The sequence below is a fragment of the Sceloporus occidentalis genome, unplaced genomic scaffold, assembly GCF_023333645.1.
Source record: "Sceloporus occidentalis isolate IW3139 unplaced genomic scaffold, rSceOcc1.0.p SCAF_2, whole genome shotgun sequence".
NCBI classification, from domain to species: Eukaryota; Metazoa; Chordata; class Lepidosauria; order Squamata; family Phrynosomatidae; genus Sceloporus; species Sceloporus occidentalis.
The window spans coordinates 25,441,113-25,451,494 of NW_028316982.1; positions in this window are offsets into that span (position 1 = coordinate 25,441,113).

A 10,382-nucleotide genomic window follows, 5' to 3' on the forward strand; every position below is an offset into this window, starting at 1 on the left:
GAGTAATGTTAATCCCATTATTGTTACTGTGAGAACAGGTGCTCCATCTGAGCATCCTTCTATTTTCTATCTAAATCTGTCACAGCAGAGCACTGTGGTATCTGTTGCTATCTAAGGCTGACAGAGTGACAGGTGGTGTCAGAAAGGTGCCTAATGACAGGAAAATGTGGTTGTCTTTTAATAGAATTTAAGGTATAAATAAAAACCAAAGGAACAGGAGAAAACATTTAATCTGTCATCATTACAATATTAATAATACCCCCAAATATTTTATTTGCCATGGAAATCATTCTCAATATTACTTATTTAATAGTTACTTTTATATCCTCCCTTTCTTTTAATAACCAGAAGTTAGAAGTACATGACTCCCCACTTTATCTTCATAACAACCCTGTGAGGTAGGTCTTGATGAGAAAGAGAAATCTGAATCTAATTGATCATCCCAAGTAGAGTAGATCCATTAAATCATGGGATTTTCATAAATATTGATTCACCATTCAACAACTGATTCCATAGGTCTACTATATTTGGGATTAACTAAAAAGATTTAGTGAGTTTCATGACCAAATGAGGTTATTCATAACTCATACATTGAGAGAGTGGGTCAGCCCATCCTGCTTTTCACAAAGATTCTTTGCTTTTAGGTGTTTACTTACAGGAAGGTGACAAAAATCTGTGCTAAAAGAAACTCATGCCAAGCAAGTTGATCAATCATCTGGCTCAGACAATTGATATACAAAGTGGGTACATGTACATTGATATGAATTACCATTTGCTAAATTGGCAACTTCATCAAAGACCCCTAACAGCTTGTTTTCTATTTATTTTGGATGGTTTCTATACTACCTTTCTGTCTCAAAGAGACACTCAAGGTGGCTTGCAACCTTAAGTAAAACAGGTCATCAAGTACAAAGCAAAGCAGAAAAAACACCTAGAGCAGTCAACGATTAAAAAGAGAATTTTAAAAAGGAGAGGCTACAGATAAACAAACCACACAGTTTTCAAAAGCCTGCAAATATCAGGAGCCAGGGAGATTAAACACTTGCTGGAATAAAAAGGGCTTTATGAGATAGTGGGAAAGCACTGAGGAAGAATCAACCATTCAAGTTTAGATCTCCTCTATTTTAAGACTGGACCTAGGCATTTAATGGAAAACATGGGCCTTCCAACTTTTATTATCAAAGCACTGAGAGACAGCAGAGATGTGCACTGACCTCAAGACAATCACTGAGCAGCAGACATTTGCATTGATCTTAAGAATGAATCCGGGCCAGTATTTACACCTTTGGAAGATGTCGTGCTTTGGCTAGGATTGATTTTGAGCCATTCAGTTTTGTCTTGATCATGAACCCAAGTTATGATTCAGAAATCTGAAGCCCAATACAGTTCTGTATGTGTCAACATGGCTTCAAGTTATCTGTTAACTTATGGCAACCTTATGAATTTCATAGCATTTCTTTAGGCAAAAAATACAAAAATGTGGTCTTGCCAGTTCCTTCCTCTGAAATATAGCCTATAGCACCTGGTATTCATTGGCAGTCTCCCATGCAAGTGCTAACTAAAGCTGACTCTTTGTTGTTATTGTTGTTAGCTGCCCTCGAGTCAGTTCTGACTCATGAAGATCTCGTAAATGAGACATCTCCAAAAATCCCTATCCTCCACTGCCCTGCCCAGATCCTGCAAGCCCTTGCCCACAACTCCCCTAATTGAGTCTATCCATCTGGTTTATGGTCTTCCTCTCTTTCTTCTACCTTCTGCCTTGCCTGGCATTATTGTTTTTCTTAGTGATCTGTGCTTTCTCATTATGTGGCCAAAGTACGATAGTCTCAACTTGATCATCTTTGCTTCCAAGGTGAGCCCTGGTCTGATGTGTTCAATAACCCATTTGTTTCTCTTCTTGGCTGTCCATGGTATCCTAAGTACTCTTCTCCAGCACCACATTTCAAATGAGTTGATTTTCTGTCTGCTTCCTTCACTATCCAGTTCTCACATCTGTATATGGTAACTGGGAATACAATGGCCTGAACAATTCTGACTTTAGTGCTCAGTTGTATGTCTTTGCTCTTCTGTATCTTTTCCAGTTCTTTCCTACCTGCCTTTCCCATTCCTAGTCTTCTTATTTCCTGACTGCAGTCTCCATTCTGGTAAATGTTTGATCCTAGATATGGGAATTCTTTAACTATTTCAATTTCCTCATTGTCTAGATTGAATTTGTGTATTTCTTCTGTGGCCATTATTTTTGTTTTCTTTATGTTCAGCATGAGACCTACCTTTGCACTTTCATCTTTGATCTTCCTTATTAACTGTTCCAATTCCTGAATGTCTTCCGTTATTATGGTATTGTCTGCATGTCTTAGGTTGTTAATGTTGCTTCCTCTTATTTTTATTCCTCCTTTTTCTGATTCTAATTCTGATTTTCTTATAGAATCATAGAGTTGGAAGAGACCACAAGGGCCATCCAGTCCAATCCCCTGCCATGCAGAAAATCTAAATCAAAGCATCCCCAGCAGATGGCTATCCAGCCTCTGTTTAAAGACCTCTAAGGAAGGAGATTCCACCACACTCCAAGGGAGTGTGTTCCAATGTCGAACAGCCCTTACTGTCAGGAAGTTCCTCCTAATGTTGAGGTGGAATCTCTTTTCCTGTAGCTTGCATCCATTGCTCCAGGTCCTAGTCTCTGGCACAGCAGAAAACAAGCTTGCTCCCTCCTCAATATGACATCCCTTCAAATATTTAAACAGGGCTTTCATATCACCTCTTAACCTTCTTTTCTCCAGGCTAAACATCCCCAGCTCCCTAAGTCATTCCTCATAGGGCATGGTTTCCAGACCCTTCACCATTTTAGTGCATCCCATAGCTTTTTGTGATCTATACAATCAAATGCTTTGCTGTAGTCTATAAAACACATGCTGATTGTTGTTGTTTTTAATTCTTTGGTGTGCTCTATTAGCCATCACACATTTGCAATGTGGTCTCCAGTTCCCCTTCCTTTTCTGAATTACTGTAGATTACTGTATAGTTGTCTGAGTCAAAGTGACTCATTCCTGTCCATTTTAATTAACTCACTCCTAGTATTTCTATATTCATGTGTTCCATTTCCTTTTTTACTATGTCTAGTTTTCCCTGTCCCATGCTTCTCACCTTCCATGTTCCAATTGCATATGTAGTGTTGGTTCTAACTATGTTTGTTTTATTGGACATGTTTTCTGACTAATGTTCCCCTCTCTAGTTGTTGGTTATTGAGGTTTTCCTAGTAAAATGGTCTCACAAGGAAGGATACCATTTGCCTTTTTTCGCGCAGTGCTGACAAGTGTCAGCTATGGTGACACTATTGTTCTCTCTGTGAGAGTTGACTTCATTATCACCCACCACTACTGCTGCAGCCCAGTAGCTGTTCGTATATTTTATGCCTATTATTCCATTCTTCCCTCCCTCAATTCTCTTTTCCGTTTCCTTTTTACACTCCTTGATGTTTTTCCTCCCTCAATTCTCTTTTCCCTTTCTTTTTTTTCACTCCTAGATATTTTTCCCACCCTCTTCTTTCCCATCCCCCACTTTGTCCCCATCGAAAGCATCAGTGGCTTTTTGGCCTTCTTGTTGGGGAAGGCTCGGGTGTTCCTGGGCTGCGGTGTTGAAGTCTCCTTCTTTGTCTGTTGTCCTTCTGGTCTCAGGGGGAGGGAAGGCTCTGATGCACCTGGTTTCCCAAGCCTGCTTCTTTGTCCCTCTGGATCTCAGCGCCCTTCTGGTCTCATGGAAGAGGGGAGGCTCTGATGCACCTGGTCTCCCAAGTCTGCTTCTTTGTCCATTTGGATAGCAGCCCCCTTCTGGTCTCACAGGGGAGGGTGCGCTCTGTCTCCTAAACCTGCTTCTTCGTCCATTTGGATGGCAGTGCCCTTCTGGTCTCAAGGGGGAGGGGAGGCTCACTCTATTACCAGTAGAATATCATTTCAGTTACAGGCTGAGCTAATAAAGACCCTTGTGGTCCTTTGCAATTTCATCGAATCATAAAACTGGAAGGGGCTCCATAAGCCATGGGTCCAACCCTCAACTCTAGATACATCCAAATCTGTTCCAATCTAATAATGCTCAGCTCTGCTCCTGCAAAAATGAACAAACTGGCTTTGGCACAAGACCTCGAGAAAAGAAGAGAAAAATAGACAGAGTTAGAAGCTGCAGAGAAAAGGTAGTGGCAAGCAGGTAAAATACTTCTTTCCTGCTCCCATATCTCTGAAAATGACAAGCATCATCCACTCTGGCATATCAGAAGCAATCAGTTAGAAAGAGACTGTTCATCAACAAATGCCTAGGTTTGGATTAAATACTGTTGAAGTTTATTTTAAAAACAGGATGACACAAAGAACACTCCTTATGTAGGTCTGTTTTATTTGCCCCTCCTCTCTAAGCTGAAGCTCTGAACAAATATCTTTATAACAATGCACACTCCATACCTGCTGTGAATCTTTATTTTCCACCAGCAGAGCCCCAGTCCACTTCCTTTCCATCTTTATCATTTTTGTTTGCAAAAAATCCAGGGGGCAGTTAATTGAATGAAGTATATTGCACCAATGCAGGGTTTACACAGATATAATAGTCAAAGAGCATTACAGACTTGATCTTATTTTGTCTCACAACAGCCCTGGTTCCTGTATGTCACTATTATTTCCACTTTGCTTATGGGTAATGGAGACAGAGAGCATAGCTACAGCACATAGTTGTAGAAGTTTGATAATGCTTTAATTACCAAGGCTCTGTCCTAAAGAATTCTAGGTTTTGTAGTGTGGAATTCTTAGAATTTTCTGCTAGAAAGCAGAAGTTCTCTAGATCAGGGGAGTCCATGAAAGTTTTGCAGTAGAAAAATCTAAGTACCTCACAAAATTATAAATCCTAGGAGCTCAGGAAGGGTATTAAGAAGATGGAAAGATTCCAGAGAAGGAAGACCAAGATGATAAAAAGTTTGGAAACAAAGCACTATGAACACAGCTCAAGAAGTTGAATATCTTTAACTTGGAGTTAAGGAAACTGAGGAGTGATATAACATAGAACCATAATAATAATAAATAATAACAACAACAACAACAACTTATTTATAGCCTGCCCAATCACAAGGAATCTGAGCGGGTTACAACAATAAAAAAACATGGAATACAATAAAATCTAAATTTAATCCCTTACCAACCCCCAACCCAATACTAAAATTACAATTAAACTATCACAATTTAAAAACAGTAAAATACAATAACTTAAAAAAGGGGGGAAATAATAGGTAGGCAACTGACGTAGATCATAATATGCAAGGAGAGAAATTCAGTTGGGAAGGCCTGCCAGAAGAGATCCATCTTAAGAGCCTTCTTAAAGGCTGCCAGAGTGGAAATATGATAGCAGGTCATTCCATAGCTTTGGAGCAGCAGTAGAGAAGGCCCTCTGGGTTACTGAAATCAGCTTAGGGTTTTGTTTTGTTTTTTGGCTGAAGTAGGTTCTTTCCTGAGGACCTTAGTGTGCGGGGCGGACAGTACGGGAGAAGGCAATGCCTTAAGTATTCTGGTCCCAAGCCATATAGGACTTTAAAGGTAACAACCAACACCATGTACCTTGCCCAGAAACTAATTGGCTGCCAGTGAAGGGGTTTCAAGACCGGTGTTATATGGTCATTATGAGAAGTACCTGTAATCAACCTGGCTGCCTGGAGTTTCCGAACTTGGCAGGAGGGTAGCCCCAAGTAGAGTGCATTACAGAAGTCCAATCGAGGGGTTACCAGTGCATGTACTACTGTCTCAAGGTCTCCCAGTTCCAGGAAGGGGCGCAGCTGGTGTATCACCCGAAACTGATAGCAGGCGCTCTTGACTGTCGCATCCATGTGAGCAGTCAAGTGAAGCAACAAGTTAAGGAGCACCCCCAGATTGTGGACAGAGTCCTTCAGGGGAAGTATGACCCCATCCAGAACTGGCTGACATAACTCCATTCCCAGATTTGGGTTTCCTATGACAAGTATCTCCATCTTATCTGCATTCAGCTTGAGTCAGTTTCCCCTCATTCAGTCCATTACCGCCCCAAGATGGGCATTCAGAGGGGAGATGCCATCCTTAGTCACTGCATCAGTCCAAGACATAGAGAAATATATTTGGGTGTCATCAGCGTACTGATAGCACCCCGCCCCATGTCTCTGGATATCTCACCCAGCGGCTTCATGTAAATATTAAATAGCATTGGGGACAGAATCGCACCTTGAGGGATGCCCAATTTGAGCTTCCTCTTGGCCAAATAACTGTTCCCAAGTGACACCATCTGGAATCTACTCGAGAGGTAGGATAGGAACCACTGCAATGCAGTGCCGCCAATACCCAACTCTCTCAGGTGTTGCAGAAGGATACCATGGTCTGAGAGGTCCAAGAGCACCAACAGGGTCACAGTTCCCCTGTCAATGCCCAGACGGAGATCATCAACTAAGGTGACCATGGCAGTCTCCACTCCATATCCTATCCTGAATCCGGTTTGAAATGGATTCAGAAAATCGGTTTCTTCCAAGACTATCCATAGTTGATTGGCGACCGCCCTCTCGATCACATTATTCAAAAATTGCAATAACGAAACAGGTCTATAATTATTTCTATCCAGGGAGGGCTTTTTTAAGAATGGTCTTAGCACTGCCTCCTTAAGATAAGAACGCAGGGTCCCCTCCCTGAAGGATGCATTAATTACATTTTCCAGCATCAACCTAATTGTATCACCCCCCCCTGCTCGGACTGCCAGCCAGGTTGGGCAAGGGTCTAGAGAGCAGGTCATCTTTTTCAAACTACTAAGGAGCTTGTCCACAGCCTCGGTACTTACCGACTCAAATTGATCCAGTCTAACAACAATGGCTGAGGCGCTGGATGCCTATCTAGTTGCTTCTGACTCAAGGTTGGCATCCAGGTCAGCTTTTATCCAAGAGATTTTATCCTGCAGCACCTACTAAGTTAAGCATGTGTTACTAAGCAATATCTCCTAGCCCAGCCCCACTAGAGAACAGCCACTTCAAGAGAAGAAGGTCTGTTCAGCTGGTGATTGGGGCACAAAGAGGATGAAGTTTCTACACCTCTCCCACTAGCAAGTAAGGCCATGACATGGAATCGTAATGGGTCCCAGCTCCTGTTTGTCTCAGCTTCACTTACTGGTGGGAGAGGGAGTGGAAACATCATTCTCCTTGCAACCCAATCTCCAGCAGAACTTTAGCTCAGCACAGCTGCTAGCTGGTAAGGTGAGCTGGGGGCTGCTATCTGTTAAGATGGACTGTGACTATGGAGTTTATCACATTTAAAAAAAAAAACATTTACCCCTCGTGTTTTACAGTCAATTATGGAATGCAGTCGGGTATTATCACAGGGAAAATGCCACCGCCCAACTGCATCCCTCCTAAAACTTGGCTACAAGCTGTGTTCAGCTGGCCAACTTTTCAAATCGGCCAACTGAGTGTGGCTTGTAGCCAGGTTTTAAGTTAGACAGTGGCATCAGTGGCATTTTCCCTGTGATAATACCTGACTACATCCCGTAATCGACTGTAAAACACAAGGGGTAAAGTGGGTTGTGTTTTTTTTAGTGTGATAAACTCCTGTCTTGAATTAGTGACTACAGAGCTGTTTTGGATCTGTAATTCTACCCATACTCTGTCACAGTCATTAATCAGAATGGACCCTGCAGTCAAGAAATCAGAAGGCTAGGACTTGGAAAGGCAACTGTGAAAGAATTAGTCTAGATCCCAAAGTGTCAAGATACTGAAAAGTTTAGATTGTCCATACCATCCTATTTCCCATTTCTATGCATGGTTATGAAATCTGGGCAGTGAAGAAAGCTAATAGGAATTTGGAATGTGGTGCTGGAGAATAATTCTGTGGATACCATGGAGTGCTGAAAAGACAAATAAATGGAACCTGGAGCAAATGAAGCCTGAATTGTCCCTTGAGTTAAAATGACTGAATTGAGACTGCCATACTTTAGACACATTATGACTCATTAGAAAAGACTAGAAGAATATATCTCATTAGAAAAGACCATAACACTTGATCAGATAGAGGGCAGTAGGAAAAGAGGAAGACTGCATTCCACATAAATAGATTCAATCAAGGAAGCCATGGCCCCAAGTTTTAAAGACCTGAATGGAGCAGTAGATAATAGGGCGACTTCGAAGTCTCTCATTCATAGTTTCAACATAAACTGAATTTGAACTGAGAGCAGTTAACAAACTCACTAGGTTGTCAACAGTGATAGATACTCTGATCTCATGTACACTACCTTGTGCTTCTTGGATGATGGGCAGAATATAATTGTGACAATTCTTTCAAGTTGCATACACAAACATATGCAAACACATCCCTTCCAACCTAGTTGACACAACAAGCAGGAAATCTACTGCAAACCATATATATTCATCTATAAGTCAAAAAATTTATACTACAAAACTGACCCAAAAAAACTGGGTTGATTTATACACTTATACACAAGTCAATATAAGATGGCGAGATGAGGGAGCATTTGCTCCCTAAGCCTCTTCCCAGTCTGGTTGCCTCCAGAGGGGGCAGCCAGGCTGGGAAGATTCAAGGAGAGGAAGCTTTCACTTCCCAAGCCACTTCCCAGCTGGGTTGCCTCCGGAGGGGGCAGCTGGGTTGGGAAGATGCAAGAAGAGTGAGCAGGACATCCTTTATATCCTTGGAGACATGCCCTTCAGTTTTATCCTCGACATATCCATGGGTCATATTAAAATCCAGATTTTTGTCCCGAAAACCTACCCTCAACTTATACATGAGGTCGATCTATACACAAGTATATATGGTAATTACTTTGAAAACACTTCCATTTCATTTCTGTTATTTCTATATTATTATTATTTTATTAGTTTGAAATGTAAATGGATGTAAAATGGATTGATTTTTTAAAATTCCATATTGGAAAAGGCCCTTCTTAGTAGGCAGTGCATGTACTCTGCAGCATGGGCACATAGACACACACACTGGATGAAAAGATAAAACCTGCAAGAGGAATGCAGTGGAAAATCCTTTTCAGTGCTAATGCATATCAGGCATTGTACCTCAGTTCATCTGTGACCCTTCTAATACTGTCAAGGTCAGAGAAGACTGGTCATGCAAGTTAAAGTTGCCTGAGGGATCTTTTACCTTACATAGCAAAAAATGTATCTAAGAGTTTGTGAAAAGTTGAGAGAAGGAAAGACAGCCACAACTTGAAATGGCTAGGCCAGCTCATTACATCTTTTTATTTTAAACTTTTACCACCTGTTCTGAGAGATGAACTGTGCTCTGTGTCATTTTTTCAAAGTCCATGAAAATGCAGAATGTAGATTCTGACATTGTGAAAGCAGACCAAGGGAGACATTGTACTCTCTCACCTATATTATACAAAAATTTGACACTGATATGGTCTACGCAAAATAAGAACTGAACCTCAAGAGCCTATCTTTCCTCTGGTTTGTAGGCATATATTCTGCTGGCACGATGGACAGATAAGTCAGCCACAGGAGGAAAAATGGGGGAGGGATGTTAATTGGTGTTTGGGATCCTATCATGGATTCAGAATGTAGCTAAAATGTAAAACCTTGACTTTTGATGCTAGATCCAAAATCTTCCTGTGAAAGAACCAAAATTCAGTGGCAGACTATAGAGATTATCACAAGGAGGACAGGATAGGGATGGGATCACTCTTCCTTCCTTACCCCTTTCATGACCAGAGTGAAAATGATTGTGCAAATCACTTTTACACTGCAGCCAGCTGAAAAAGCGCTTTCAGCCATCATGTTATTAATGGGTTAAGCCATTAATAAAAAAAAAAAAGACTGCAAATGATGGCTGAAAGCACTTTCAGCTGATAGCTGAAAATTCTTTTCAGCCCGCTGCAGTGTGAAAGTGATTTGCACAATCACTCTTACTCATACTTCCCTGCCAGATCAAGTGTGGGTCAAGTGTGAAAGTCTTTCCTGCAACTGGACAATGACGTCCCATCCCTCATGTGATAATCTCCTATTTGTACATAGGAGATCAAAGGTTCAAACCCCAACATCTTCAAGTAGGGGTGGGAAAGAGACATGTGAAAAAACCCCAACTTGTGTAGCAGGCATGGAAGTCTTGTCTGCATGGGCCAAAGGGTCTGGATGACACCTGGCACATTCTGCACCAGTTACAACTATGTTAAAATAAAATTTTAAAAGTTACCTGTTATTCCATCTCTTCAAAGAAGATCCAAACTGTCCAGGTTGCTTGTTCTGATCTCAGAAGGGAAGCCCAAAGGGATGTCTGTGCAGACTGAGGGCTAGGTAATAGGGGCAGATCAGGGTAGCTGGAGGGCCAAGATACTCCGGGCCGATTCCAAGGCCTGAGCAAGATGAACCAATAGTTTTCTAT